Source organism: Cyanistes caeruleus, chromosome 10 (assembly GCF_971803275.1).
Source record: "Cyanistes caeruleus chromosome 10, bCyaCae1.hap1.1, whole genome shotgun sequence".
Lineage (NCBI taxonomy): Eukaryota > Metazoa > Chordata > Aves > Passeriformes > Paridae > Cyanistes > Cyanistes caeruleus.
This window is the reverse complement of record NC_141710.1, coordinates 20018810-20034412: the sequence shown is the minus strand read 5'-3', so window position 1 is coordinate 20034412 and position 15603 is coordinate 20018810. Positions and strand designations below refer to the sequence as shown.

Sequence of the window (15603 nt, the reverse complement as noted above, 5' to 3'; positions counted from 1 at the left end):
CCCTTCATCCCTCTGGGGTTTTGATGCTGTCTGGCAGAGGATACCAGGGACCTTATCATTTGTTCAGCTGTAGTTTGTACCCACATGCATTCCAGATCTTCTGTTTCTCTTATTTAGGGTCCAGTTCTCCCATGGGAAAATACAATGGGCTCACACAGCGCTATGGGATCTTCTGACTGCCTCCTTCTCCTCTGGACTCTTTCCAGATAGATTTATCATTGAAGTGGCAGCCTCAAAAAAATTGGTTTTCTTTGATTTGGGCTCATGTTTGCTAGGAAAACAGTTGCCCAAGTAGGAGTCTAGGAGAGCCTATGTTATGGGATGCCAAAGAATCCCCATGGATGAGTTTTTCAATAATTGGTGGCCAGTGAAAAAGCTTTCAGCCCAGCTGATGTTATCTTAGATGGTGTCAGTCATTCACAGGAAGATGTCTAAGAGCCCAAGCTCTATTAGTTATTACAATCACAGAATTACTTGACAAAGAATGTTACTATACCTCCCTGTTGTCCCACAGCCCTCTCTAAAGACTTATTTTAGCATCACTTTAGCAATTATATTCTTCCCACTGAGTTTCAGTGGTGTTGGCCAGGTTACAGTTGTGTTCACGAAGAGGCAATTCCAATGGTGCTCCTTCATTTCTCAGGCATCTCAGTGGGGAGATTGTCTTTCCACATTCCAGTGTCCTGGAAATATTCTGTTCTCAAGATCTCATTTAGACCAAAATTAATGCTCCTTTTGCTCTTTTTTAAAAATTATTTTTCATTCTCCCATATGTTATGTTTCCAGAGAAGCTTCTGGCTGCAGTCAACCTCTCACTTTCCCCTGAGCACTTTTCCTTGCAGGTCTCACTTACTGCTCTGTTGCTGCCATTTGGGAGTCCAGGTGTTTTTGGGATGTGCTGGTGCTGTGCATGTGTCCTATATATTTCCACCTCTTCCATAGTGAGGATTTGAAAAGTTTATTGCCCCAAATTCCTTCTCAGGAGTCATGGTAATAAGTAAAATATTTTTACTTTGCTGTCTTGTTTTGTTTCATTCTGTTTAGTTTTCTTTTATTGTTACAGACCTTATTTAGGTTGAAATTAGGAGGTTTTGGGAGCTTTGTCCTTTTGGGAAAGCATCATGTAAATTCCTTTAGAGTTAAATTCAGTGAGAGTCATGCTGGGCTGGCACAGAAACCAGGACAAGTATAACTGTGTTAGTACAGCTCTGTCTGAGTTAAGTAGCTTTGCTGAACAGCAGGGCAGAGGAGGCTGATCAGAGGACTGTGCTAATTCAGTTAAATCCTTTTCCATTTTGGAGATGTCACATTTAGAGCTCGTATATTTCTGTGTAGTGCTGTATTTTGTCATGCAAACATACCCTGATAAATCTTTCAATTCTAAGGTCAGTGACCCATTCATGGATGAAACCACATTTTTTTCCCCAGCTAAAGCATCCAGATAGCATTGTACAGAATAAAATACAAAGTGATGAACCCAGGCCCAAGGGCACCACTTTTAGCTGATGTCTATTATGTATGTATATGTGTGAAGGTACATATCATGCAATGACAGGCTTTTAGAGGCTTCTAATCTACATTTTTCTTAGCCCAGAAATATATGAATAGGAGCCTGAATTCATTTTCTGAATCCAAAAAGCACATATCTTTATCCCATGCTTTTAAGAATCCTTTCATTTGTGCTCATTTGCAGTCTGTTACAATTTTTCGAGAGTTGTATGCATACATTTCAGAGCAGGATGGTGGCTTTTATTTTAGCCTGGACTATTTTCTCCTCCACATTCCAGAACAACTGCTCACGTGGCAGGAGGGCACAGATATCTCCATGGATCTAGATAATCTGTGGTTATGAAAACCATTCAAAATGCTTCTCAATTATTTTCTTTTTCTATATTGTTTCCTGTACAATCCTTTTTTGCACACCTGGGAAAGTGTTGAAGCCTTTATGTTTCACCCTCAATATGAGAAATCTTCCAATGAGCAGTGTGTTCATTTTGAGGGAGAAATGGTTCTTACTGCAGCTTCTGCTCAAATCCCAACCACAGGTGTATGATCATGGCAAGGATTTGTGTTTGCTTCTCTGCATGTGTGTTTTTAATGTTTTAACAGCTGAAAATCAGATTGCTTTCAATTTTCACTTTCTGAATCCCACATAAGCAAAGGGATTTATTTTTCTTGATTGCTTAATTAAGTAGGATGTTCACTGTGGAAAGCAAAATATTCCAAAGTCTTAACAGCTTAGAAAGCTTTTAGAAAACTTGTGATTTGATGTGAATAGAGTCAAAGAGAGAAAACTTACTTTCTTTAACAAAATTCAATTTCGAGGGCCTTTAAGAACTAATTAACTAGATTAATTGATATTGGTTTCACTGAAGCAGATGATGATAACAGTTGTGTGTCTTGCAGTCCTGCCACTCTTATTCCTGCATTGCCAGAAGAGCTTGTTCAAAAAAAGGGATTTTTTAATGATAGAGATAATAAAAAAGTCTTTGAAACTATTTACTTGTCACTGCCAAGCTTGCACAAAGCACAGACAACGTGTCTGCTTTTGTTTCCCCCAACTTTAGCAGCACAGATGTAACTTTTAAAATGCTTCTGGGGGTGTTTTGGTAGGGACACAGCAGCTATTGCTGAGATGTGCTTCTTCAGGAGTAGTTCTTGAAGGTACATTTAGGAGATTAAACGTTAAAGAAAATAAATTATACTGGAACAGTTCTGGAGAGACAGATTTAATGATGAATATACAAGATAATGCTTTGAGAGTGTTAAAGGGAGGAAAGTGTTGAATGATTACTTTGTGAAGTAAGATCTGTTCAATGCATTTCTTGGGGGTGGTGCAGGGATGCACTTCCCTGAGGAAAGTGATCGAGTTTGAGCTGGAACTGACTGAAGCCACTGTCCTTAAATGTATTTACACATATATGCACACACACATATAAATATAAAAACCAGAAAACAATCTGTTAACAGTCAGACAACTAAAGCAATACCATTTCCTCCTACATCTCTTTATTTCAATTTTATCCATAAGATTGGTAAAAGTATCTGGTTTTTTTCCTATGACAACAGTATTTCCTGGATGTTTTCAATTGTTTTTGTTATTAGCTGTCTAGATTCCCTCCATTCATTCCCTTTTCTCTCATTCTTTCTCATTATTATTTAGTCAACTCAACTTTTTCCCCCCATTGTCTCCCCACTCATGCTCTGCTTTTTGAGCTCTTGGCTACAAATACAAGATTCAAAGGGCAAATCTATTAAAAGAAATGGCAGTACCTTTATAGCTCTCTCAGAAAAGAAGAAAGAGATGTTTCCCCTCCTCCCACTGGGCTGATTTCACCTGGGAAGCTGCCAGTTCATTTGCACAAATACACCTTCCACCTCCCCTGACTGATGGAGGCAGTGGTGTCAGAAAAATTTCAGGATGTGCCCCACTCAACATGAGAATTGCAGAAGCCCTTAATTCCTTCAAAAGGATGTCCATTAAATAAGCAAAGAGACAAATAAACGCCTTTAGTTAGGAAGATTGCCTTCTCTGCTTGCTGCTCCAAGAGTTTGGCTTCATGTAGTAGACAGGAGCCTAGAGTAAATTTCCAGCTGAGGAAAGACTTTGGTTTTTCCAAGATGCCCCCAGTAAAAGCATCTACCAGAAATAATTTTCTTCTGCTGTGTTTTCTCTGTGTTTACTGGTGGCCAGTGCTAAAGCCTTGGGCAAGCTCTAGGTTTTTTGGGTTTTTTTTCACTTTTTGAACACCTCCCGCAGCTCCAGTTTTTTTCTGTTCCTGCTGGGCCTTCGATGATGTGTGCATTGCCATTGGAGCTGGGAAGTCCCACAGACTCTGAAGTGATGCCTGCTTTTTCCTGTGGGGCGGTTTAAAAAACTGCCAATCAAAAATAACCTCAATGGAAAACATTCACACGTCAGTCAAAAAACAAACAAACAAACAAAAACCAGAAAAAAAGGCATGATCATAAAGGTGGAGCAGAAAAATAATTAATTATAGAAGCTTTCTCTACTGCAAATTTCAACCTTGACCTTACCCCAAACTGATCATGCTAAAAATTACTCATATTATAAGCAGGCTAATCTTGGCAGCACTGAAGTTTCAGTTCCAGCCTGACTTTATCCTTTGCTGGGGTCTCTGAGAAGCCTCAGCATTATCATTTTTGCATACCTGCTCTGCTGTACTCGTGGTCTGCCTATAAATCTCTACAACCATGACACCATGAATATACTCTGAATTGCTTTTACCAGAGCTGAATCCAAAGGATTTTCCTTGGGCAGAGGCAATATTTACCCTAGGTGCTGTTTCTAGCCTTTTTGCCTCAAAAATTGGTTTAAATTTTGAACAGAACTCACTATATCAGTTCAGTAAAGTAGACTGAATGTTTCATGAGTCTGAATACTGACAGTGTATTTTGCAATAAGGTTCTGCACCTCGTTACATGCCAGTCTGGCTGCTCACTATTTCATAGCAATCACTTTTCAGAATTGGTAAATCTTCATGCAGAAAGAGGAAAATATAGTCAACATTCCAGTAATTGTTGTTTCTTGCTGCATAAGGGGATTTACAAATACTGCAACAATGTTGAAGGTAAAATTATTTTTAGATGCTCTGCTGCGAGCTCGAGCAAGCTCTGGCCCAAAATCTATCAACTAGAAGGTCAGGCAGTGGTTTATGAATGTAATGGAGCTTCAGTTGTAAAAATCTGCTGCAGGAATCAGAGGCAGAGATGGAGGGGTTCATCGAAGAGCTGCACTAAAAATGCAATCCAGCCTGCAGCTATTATTCTTAAAGAGGGAGACATAACCCAGCTCTGGCATCCAGACTATTACACCTAGCAAAACTAGTTTATTTTTGAAGCAGTTTATTAATTAAGTCAGAAATAACTGAGAGGGAAAAATGAAGATATTTTCTGCAGGAAATTAAAGTAGCAATATAAACAAGTTCTGAACAGTCTATTTATTTCCAATTAATGAAATTTAATTTAAAAGATAGAATGAGCTTCCAATCCGTGATTCTTATAGCCCAGTATCTTGTCTGGAAACAGAATTCATTTTAATTAGTCATAAAAAGCATTAAAAATCTTCCAGTGTCAAATCCCCCATAAATTTGTGACTCTATTCAAAAAACAAGGATGGCACAACTTTTTTAAAAGACTATGCTGCGTATTTTTAGTAATGTTAACGATAAAAACATACATAAATCATACACCTCTAGCTTTTTAACAGCCTCCTAATATCTACAGCAGTTGTAAACCTACTCTAATTGTTGTTGCATGATGGAAATCTTAAATTTAAATCTTCCCAGCAACTTTTGCAGGTCCTTTCCAGTTTTTCCTTCCACTTTCTGCCACAGGAAAGTTCTTCTGCCTAACATAACAATTTAAGATAATCCTCTAGGGAGAAGCAATGTTAATTACCTGGTTGCATCTGCCCATTACACAATTAAATCTGTGACTAACAGGGGACACTTTTAAACCCCATGGATCCTGTCAGGCTCCAGGGGCCACCCAGGAGTTTCTCAACCTGTGCATTCAGTCCCTGGAGCTCAGATCAGCCTCATTTTTCATATCAGGCTCCACTGACACAAAAATCAAACATCCCCAAAATAATTTCCAAGCTTTAGCCTTGGCATATGGCACACCATGGCATTACCAAAGGCAGCACGGGAGAGCTCTAATGGCTCCTGATGCACAACATCCCAATTAAGTGCCACAATGAAAGCAGCAATTTCGGCTTCTTTAATAACAGACTTCACCCAAGCAAGTCTTTGCTTCAAAGAATCTTTTAATAAATGTGAAGTAAAGCTTGAAAGGAGGAAAAAGCTAAAAAGAAACTATAGTTACTTTGTTACAGATGGTTAAAGTGGAGAATTGTTGGTTTAAAAACGAAGCTTTTAGTAATTGAAGAGTCTCTCCAGAGACACCCCGTGGTGTTCCACACACATACATGAACCAGCCCTGGTGTGTGCATGCTTGTCTAATTCACTTTCCTTGCTTGGTTTTAAAAAATGTTCTTGAAACAAGAATAACAATAAAATGTTTTTTATTTATAGTTCATTGTCCTGTGCTGCATGGCAGAGCTCTTCAGGTGTGGTGAGATTTTATTACACGGCAGAGAGTGCTGGCAATCAAGCTGGAAGTAAAAACTTTCTGTGGAAAATCAAGCACGGTTTTATTCAGAAATTAGAATTCTTGCTGTCATCTCACAACTAAGACCTACTTATCCTTTTGAATAGACAAGTCTACTGTGCACAGTAGTTCCCCTCTTAAAATCTGCATTTGCAATTAACTGCAGAATTGACATAAGGTGGTAGCAGGTCTAATTTTTTTTACTAAAGTACTTTTTGATAGTGATTTTTTGTATGCACATACACGTTCCTAAGAGATAACTCTGCTCTTCTTTCCATGAGATCATTCCTTAATTACTTTACACAGCTGAATAACAGATGCACAGCAACAATAGATCAAGAAAAGACGTTAAAGATATTCTCTATAAAACAGTTCCTTCCTAATGGGGAGCTCATGGAATGTGGCAGTAATAACAGTTAATTTACATCTGGCATAATTTAGAGGCCAGAACAGCAGCCAGGAGTTCTGTGTCTGGGCAATGTGACAAGATGAGCCAGCCTACCTTAGCAGCCTCCCTGACCTCAGCTGTGTGCACACAACATGGTCCACAACAAACATTTCTATTTCTGTGGGCATTTGTGGGAGGAGACTTCTGCCTTCTTTAGAGGGAGCTGAGAAATTCCAGGGCAAAGCAGCAGCGTGAGCAGGGAAGGCAGAAAGAAATTTGCAGTAGCAGCTTGGTGATTACTGAAAGGATTGTCCCAGCGTGGGAAAGCACATTTTTATTTTCTTAGTACAGTGTTGATTTCAGTTGCAGATAAAATGGGAAAATAGTGCTTCTTTTTCACCACAGTCCATCTGAGCAGCTAAAAACACAATTTCATATTAACTGAGCTCCATAGCAACCTTGAGAAAGGTATTTGTATAATGTGCATATACTTACAGTGAAGCACCACAGGTCAAAGCTAAACGATTAAAAATAGGTGTTCACAAACTATATGAGAGCCTCAGAAAGATTTAAATGAACTCTGTACATTTCTTTGCCATAGAATCAGGTTGCAGTGTTAAAGGCCAAAAAGAATCCCATGAAAAGGAGCTGGAAAAATGCTGGAAAAGGGGTGATTGATCACTACAGCTGTAGCAGGAATAGGATTAGCAGGGAGAGAGGGGTCATTTAAAAGGAGCACCTCTGGCTCTGTCTTTACAAGGGCACTTGCTGGTGTTAAACACTGCCTGAACATTATCTGTAAAATGCATCTCCCAAGAAAATGTAAATCTGGTGTGGGAATGTTGTATGAGACCAGGCTCCTTTGCTGATATTTTGTAAGCTTGGGCTACATCTGTTAAATGGTTAAAAGATTACATTTAATTAAGCTTAAATTGGGACCTGCAGTAGTTTCATCTTTAGCTGCAAATTAGTATCACTTCTTGCCCTTGTGCTCCAATATAGAATGGTAGATCCTTTCTGCTGGAGTGTTTTATAGTTTGGATTGTAATAAAATATGTTAGAGGCAATAATTGGAGGGTAAACTGGAGAAGGTCACATGATTTATGGGATAACTGTAACTTCTGAGAATAGCAAAAACCTCCATCAGACTGTCTGCAGAAAACCCAGTTTACCAACATGAGATACTGATATAAATTCTTATGCTTGAGGCAAATTTCAGTCCCAGCTGTTCTGAGGTAGACTCAGCACAAGGGGAAATCCTGATTCTCACTCCTCCCATGAGTTAAATCACAGGTGCTTGGATGCTGGGCTGTGGTCTGGGAAGGGTTATTCTTCTACTTTCTGAATTTCAGCTATGATAAATGCAGGTTTGCTGTTCTGTCTGGCATAAAATGTAAAAATTTAAGAGACTTACTAATGTTTCAGCTCTTTGTTTGGGTTCTTAGTGTGCTCAGTGGCACTAGAAAATGTTTTTCACTTCTGTATTTCAGTGTTTGAAAAATCAGGATGGTACATGAGAGAAACAAACACTGTCCAGTTCCTTTCCTATTCTGAAATTAGCTGTTTTAAGAGAGTGTTGTTTTTCAAAAAACTTCTGTATTTTAAAGAAGTGTTCAAAGGCTGAACTTTTATGAATGCCTACACTTAAAAGGACTTTTCTATTTTAAAGCATTTTTGTGATGGAGTTGTGATGGAAATATTGACATAATGGTGATAACAAAAACGACGTCAAAATGCTAATAGAGATAGAAATGCAGAAATTCTGTCCTTGTGCATCACTGGTTAAAATTACTTTTTGAGCACACCAGAGCCTGGCACTCAGCTCACCCTGCTAATTGTTACGATGGTACCACTTGCTGAAGGATTTCCATTAACAAGCCATGGATGTCCCTCTTTCTCCCCCAGCAGTGCTCCCCTATTAAGTTATTTGAGGAGGAAGAGAAAATCTCTCTCAACACAGGAATTATCCCTGAAAATATTTGATAGAAAAAAAGCTGTAATTGGCAGCACGTAGATATGAAAGCCTTGCAGTAAGTGTGAAAGAGGAAAGGAAGAAAAATAACATATAGACAGAGCTTTGCCAGGACAATCATGCTGGCATGACAGACAAATTGTTTTTAAAGTATGTTTTTACTGGTTTGTTTGGGTTTTTTGTTTTTTTTTTTTTTTTAACTTTAGCACCTGTTTTCTGATTTAATCTACTTCTACTTACAAGAGCAGTGAAGCTGATGAAGGGTCAGGAGCACAAGTCTAATAAGAGCTGGAGGGAGCTGAGGGGGCTCAGTCTGGAGAAAAGGAGGCTCAGAGGAGACCTTCTCACTCTCTGTAACTCTGACAGGAGGGGTCAGGCTGTGCTTCCAAATGACTGGACAAGAGGAAACAGCCTCCAATTGCACCAAGGGGAGTTTTAGATGGGCTATGAGGAAAAAATTCCTTCATCAAAAATGTTGTTAAGAATAGGAACAGGCTGTCCAGGGAAGTGGTGGAGTCGCCAGCCTTGCAGGTATTTACAAGGTGTGTGAAGGCGGCACTTGGGGACGTAGTTTGATTGTGGAACTCAATGATCTTAAACATCTTTCCCACCCAAATAATTCTATGATTCTACATATTTTTGGTCTATCCAGAAATTTTCCTCCATTGACTTGAAGCTTTTAATCCCCATTCTCTACTGTTCACGCTGGTGCTTACATTATTTATGTTTCCTTTACTCAGGAAAGGAATCACAACCCCACTTAATAGAGTAAATATGTTACCACACTGTGATACACTGGTAAATGTATATGGTGTATCTCAGCACTGTTGTGGATGAGGAAGGCAGGATATGCAATAAAAATTTTACAGCAGGGAAGTTGTGTTTACTGACCTGTATAAGCTTGAGGGATTTCATACTACAAGTGTGGCAATAGATTTGTTTTGTGGTGCACGGGCCGCTCAGACTCGGAATCAATACAAGTGGGGTGGTGCTCTGGCATGGACTGGATTGAGCTATCCCAGGCAATCAGATTTACATTCATAAAAGTTCTTGTTCTGTGGTTTAATGTCTGATGGTAGTGAAAAATACAGGGGACTGCACAGTGCTCTGAAAATGGAGTGATCCCTCACGTCTCAGCTGACTACACACCATGCTTGCAGCAAGGGCTCTTATTCCAAGTGCATGCATTGGAAACTTGAGAGCCCCAAGGCACTGAGCAGTACAAGAGCCACTGGTGGATTTGCATATCCATCTCCATTACCAGGAGCCAAGGGCTAGGTTCTGTCAGACAGAGCAAGGTGTGAGTCATATTCCCACTAAATAGATTGCTCAAGGAGCACGTCATCTTTGAGAACTGGTCCTATAACTCTCAATTACGCCATTAAATGTCCACTGTAGTCCACAGCTGTAGCCTCACCCCTTGGAATATCCAGGTTCAAAAAGAAATGGGAGGTAAGGGCTTTATACACCTGCAGTGAAGCAGAGCAGGATTTGATCTGTAATCTCTGGGTGAATACACTCACTGCAGAGCAGGTGGAGCTATTTTTGCCTGTCTGAGGGTGAGAATCCCCTCATCATCACCATCTTCCCTCATAGCAAAGGCTAGTGAGCTGAGCTTGCTGCTCTGGAGAGCCCAGAGAAGCTAATTTGCAAAGGGATTCCTGCAGTCTCACAGAAATCTTTGCCCTGTTCACCTCAACCCTCATTTGGCACAGGCAGAGCTGATTTTCCAGAGCTAAGCATTGCTTTGTTGCTCATTTTTCATCTGTGCTAGAAAGATTTTCCTAGAGAGCATAATGATGTCTGGCAAGGATGTTCACAACTGCCTGCAACCACAAATTCAAGTACCCTGTCATGCTGAGATTTGGGGCTTCTTTCTGGGGCAACCAGATCCTGTATTTACCAGCCCTGGCAAAGCTAAAATGGGGTAGATGAGACTTGACTTTCCACACCCTCTCTCCTGTTTTTGTGGTACTGCGTTACATTTGTGGAATAGAAACACCCAAGGAGACTGAGATTGATGACCTATAAAGCACTAAGATGTTGGCAAGAAGATTTATAGGACAGTTTGTCAATTATATGAAGTTAAACAACAAACTGAACTGAGCTGAACACAGCACGGCTTCTGACACAAAAAGGAAATTGTGTGAAAAAAAATCCTTGTGTCTTGCTCTCCCAGGACTCAGAGTGGTCTTTTCACCTGTTTCTGTGTGGGTTGTGTTGTGTGTCTGGCCTTTGGAGCTGTGCAGGATCCCTCCTGGGAGCGCTGCCCCAGCTGTGGCAGCCCGGCCAGAAGGAGAGCATCCCCCAGCCCCTGCACAGACCTTGGCTCTGGGGCTGGGCTCTCTGGCTCTCCAACAGCTTGGGAGGATGCACCTCTCAGCCCAGCACAATGGCCAGTGTGTCCAGCCTGCTGGAGATGCCAACACATTGCAGTTTTTCAGCTGAGCTGCCTGTTTTCCCTTCTCTGAGCACCCTGCTTCACTCGTGTTGGCTGGGATGTGCTCAGAAGCCTGCTCTGAGGCACAGGAGCTCTTCACTCTGAGCCTTCAGCAGAATGTTCTTTTCGAGGGCACACACATGTATAACATGGATAATATATTGAGTTTGCTCTTCTACAGTTATGTACTCACCAGTCTGTTAAATGAAAGCAAAGTGGTATCAGATAACTTTATGACAAAGCTCTGGTTACTTCAAGTTAATACAGGAAAGTTAGAAAAAGCTTTATTAAAGACATTAATTGCTATAAAGATTTTGTGCTTGTTATCTCATGGAGCCTTTATTGTGTGGACACAGTGCTAAAAAGGTTCTCAAAGAGGGTGTGCTGTTTTTAAGACACAAAACTTGAAAGATGGAAAAGATTTAGTATCACATTTGTTCCAAAGTGATGGGCTTTTATGCTTTGAAAATTTTTTCTCTAAAGAGAGAAGAAAATGAAATGAGAAATTATGTGGAAGGGATAGGAAAGAGAAAGAATGGGATCCACCTGGGGTGAGGGGAAATGAGACTAAATTATCAAGAGGGTGGCTCGGATCAGATGCAATCACGATTGTGTGCCTTCCTAAATTTTAATTAGAGAGACAGAACTGCTTTAACATCAGATGAAGTTTTCTAAAGGATGCAAACACAACTAGTCTTGCAAATAATCTGAATTTGTGGTGCGACAGGTTTGTGTAAAATACGAACATGGATTTTTTATGAGTGTCATTTTAAAGAATGGGTTGAATAAAAGTAGAATTAGTGCACATACTCAAACAACATCCAGATCCCAATATTTTTCAAGTCGTGACAAATGGCTTTGTAATACAAACATGGACTGACTGGAGAAGTCACCAGTCCCTCTGGATACACGTGACACAAAACCTAATTCTCTTTACCATAAACTGTGTATTGAAGGAAGCATGCCTTCACTTACAAGTTTCAGCTCTACTTTAAAAAGTGGGAAGTGCAGTACATGTTCAGATATGAGTCCTAAAAGCTGGGTAGATATTTAATAACTAACTTTTAGCATTTCATCTTTGGTATTTTGTGGTGGATACTGAGTAACTAAGTGGTGCCCATGTAACCTGCTAGGACAATTTTTTGTGTAAAATGTGTACTACTTAAAATGTTGTGAGACTCACATGAGGAAGTGTTGTAAGCCTCAGGATTCCCAAACAAATCTCCTATGTATTAATTAAGATCTCTTTTAAAATGGTCTGGTTTGAAGAGAGGGAGTATCTACCTGTATTTCCTCCTGCATGAAACAGCAGTAGTGACAATTTTAACTCCGCATGAGGGAAAAAACCAGTTCTTTTCAGTTCAATTCAAACCAATTCAGAGTAGAATTCCTTTGATTTTATGGCTAATATTGCGTTCTCATGCATTCAGCTCACCAATCCAAATGACTAGATACCTTTTTATGTAAGAGGGGAAAAGCATTCATACAGGGAGCCTACCCTATCTTTGGAAATTGCTCCCACCAGTGTGTACTGGATTTGGACTTAAAACTGATGAACCATTCACTTCAGAGAAGATTAAACCACTGGGTTCAGAGAACCTCCTATCTTCCTCAGAGCTTGCATAACTAAGCTGATAAGGAGAAGTTGTTTTTTATCATGGAATTGTGTGCCTGCAAGGGGATAGCTGGTCTGACAAATTTTGCTCTGGCCTCCAAAAAAGCAATAACAATTCCCAGGTGCTCTCCAGGTCTTGAAGGTGGAGCATATGGGATGCCCCAAAGGTCTCATGAGGTGGTGGATGTATAAATTACCCAGTGTGCTGCAGGATCAAATGGAACAAGTATTAGTTAATATGCAAGTAGCAATATGAGCGGAATAATTAGATTTCATTTCTTTTATACTGGAAAGATTACTCTTCTGGGAAGCTTGTAACTGCAATAGCAAGGTTATCTCATGCTATCTCTGCATTAATGTACAGATGTTTACCTAAAAAGCTTCAGATATAAAGAAAAATGGAAAAGGCTTCACTTACAAAAACAAGCCCAAATTAAGACCAAATTTGGTGACTCTTATGAAAGTTATCTTAAATAACACAGCAAGAAGGCATTAGTCTACGAGAAATAATTGTCTGGGCCATTACAACCACCAACAGCCTCTCCTGCCCCTGCCCCAGCTCTAAATTGAGCAGTTTATCTTAATTATCAGGCTACATAGAACTGACTAGACCCAAACCAAATCCGCATTAACCTCTCCTGTAATGTGTCTTCCAACACGGCCCCACAACCCCTCAGACCACACAGAAACCTGCTCACAAGGCAAACAGCCCTCCCCATACTTTGATAACCTCTAATTCAGCAGCTGGAGGAATTTATCTCCCCTCAGTGCTCAGTAACAACAGGTTGTGGCAAAGCAGTAATTCCCAGAGAATGCTGAGATCACTTATTCACATATTTGATATATTTGGTACTTACACCACATCATTTTTTTTTTAAAAATCATCATTCATCCAGGACTTAAAAAACTCCAAAACACATGACACTTTTTTTTTTTTTTTCCCTTCAAAGACAGAAATTGTAACAACAGTTAATCTTCTGGGGACTTTTTTAAATTTAAGATGCCAAAGATAAAAATTAATGAGGTGTGAAGAGATGCAGTCTTTCGCATCTGTCTATCAACAACTTAAATATGGGAAAAGAAAATAATCTACTTGAATAGCATCTGATTGTGTGCTTTATTTTGATTCCTATCTTGGTTCTGAGAGGCACTTAGTGTATAGAAAAAGAAAGCACTTAATATCTGGCAAGACCAGCCCGTGTGTCTCAGTGGCTCGCAGAGCATTAATTTTCAAGGACAAAAATCAAAAAGAAATGTTGCTACTAATGTTTCTTTGAAAGTTCCAGCAGAAAGCAGATGCAGTGGAGTAGGGTGGCATCCAGGGGCAGGTTCCATGGCCTGAGATGCAAGTGCTGGCAGCACATGTGGGACCTGATATTGGAGGTGTTTGCTCTGCTTTGTGTCTCAGCTGAATCTGGTTTTCTTTGCTGCTACAGATTAAGGGGTCAGCCTGAATCAGCAAACAGCTATATGTTGGTCTGAACTGTAAAAGGTCTTTGACAATTCCACTGTTCCTCTCCAAATGATGAAATTCTGTAGGCCTAAAACTTTGTTTTTAGAGATATTATTTTCCTTTGAATATTTACTGTTAAGATGCAGTAAAGAGCATTCCGGATTTTCATTCTTTCGCCTCTGGAGCTTTGTAATAATCCTGAATCATGTTGGAGCTACTGTTTTGGGGTTTCTTTTTAATTCTGTATTAATACATGAAGCACATTATTCATCCTTACATTGCACCAAACCCCTCAATTTTAATTAACTTCTTTAAGGACTTCATTCTGTACCCACTGACATTAATTAAGATGTTCCATTGGCTTTTAGCTATCAGTCACTGCATTTGCTTGGGGCCAGATTCACCCAGGGGAAGCATTACAGAGCTCCCCACTGAAATATCTGAAGCCAGGAAGGTGAGCCTCAACTTCAACCTGCCTTGCAAACACAGCTGCTCTACTCAGAGCCTGGTCTGCCTTCACCTGCAGCACCTGAGTCTGCTCTGATGAGAAGCATCTTTAAAAAGGTGGCCAGAGGCTGCTTAGGAGTTTTGGGGGTATGTTGCCTCAGCCCTTCCAGTCTGTGGGGTTCACTTTGAGGGATGCACCATAAATATTTGCTGACTGTTCCCCAGCTGCTTCCCCTCTCTCAGGTGCTCTCTGACCTTGCAGGGATCTGCTGTGCTCCTGTGGCTGCAGGGGAGGATGCTCAGGGCCTGAGTAGGAAATGTCTCGTGTGAGCCAGGCAGAAGGTGTGCAAGGGGAGCCTGGTTTAACAGTTAAGGCTTTTACCTGAGTAAGATCAGATTGAGATTTAGTCTGAGCTTATTGTAGCTACTATGGGCTAAAAAACCTTTGGATAAATAAAAAAAGGAAACCTGGTGATGGAGAATGGAGTTTGTGAATCTCTGGTGGAGATGGAGCAGTTTGGCACAGAAGAACTGAAGTTACTGCCTTCAGGGTAAGTAACCAGGGATTTTTATTAATTGATTTATTTGGTGGAGGTGATGAAAGTTCAGCTGAGCCTTTTGTGGCTCTGACTCCACATCAATGTGTGCTGTGCTTGGGGTGTTCTTTCCTGCCTCAGCATTTAAGGGTGCAGCCTTCAGAGGCTGCTGGCATGTTTTTGTGGGTAGTTTTTGAGTGTCCCTCCCTTTGTCAGGGGCAGGTGGAATATTTGCCTTGCCAAGCTGAGGAACTGGAAGCCTCATGTGCATATTTGAGTGCATGTGTAAATCAGTCTGTTTTGAGATGTGAGCAAAGCAATCTGTGCTCTAAGGGAATTTAATAAAGGGAGTGGGCATTTCAAATACACCCTGTAGGAAAAAAACCCAATAAAGTAGTATTTATCCTAGGCAGCTGCAACAATGGCTTTATATCTTAGTCCACCTCTTTTCTGCCATATAACACACTTGGATAAAGCTCATAGCTTTTATTATTCTTTAATTACTTGTATTGCATATCTGGGTAAATCCACATTTTGAAACGGGTGTGAAACTGTAACTTTTTTGAACTGAGATCATACAGAAGCACTAGCTTAAGTGTGTATAGATTCCAAATACTTTT

The 15603-nt window shown here is 40.2% G+C and overlaps 1 protein-coding gene and 1 long non-coding RNA gene across 11 annotated transcripts in view; both read left to right on the top strand.

Annotated features, from left to right (window-relative positions):
* Positions 1-15603, top strand: part of NLGN1 (neuroligin 1) — a 483239-nt gene that overhangs the window by 327495 nt on the left and 140141 nt on the right. The window lies entirely within an intron of this gene.
* Positions 14496-15603, top strand: part of LOC147651354 (uncharacterized) — a 33713-nt gene continuing 32605 nt past the window's right edge. Inside the window, exon 1 of the long non-coding RNA XR_015274292.1 lies at positions 14496-14998. This is a non-coding gene — a long non-coding RNA (uncharacterized LOC147651354). The remainder of the gene's footprint in view (positions 14999-15603) is intronic.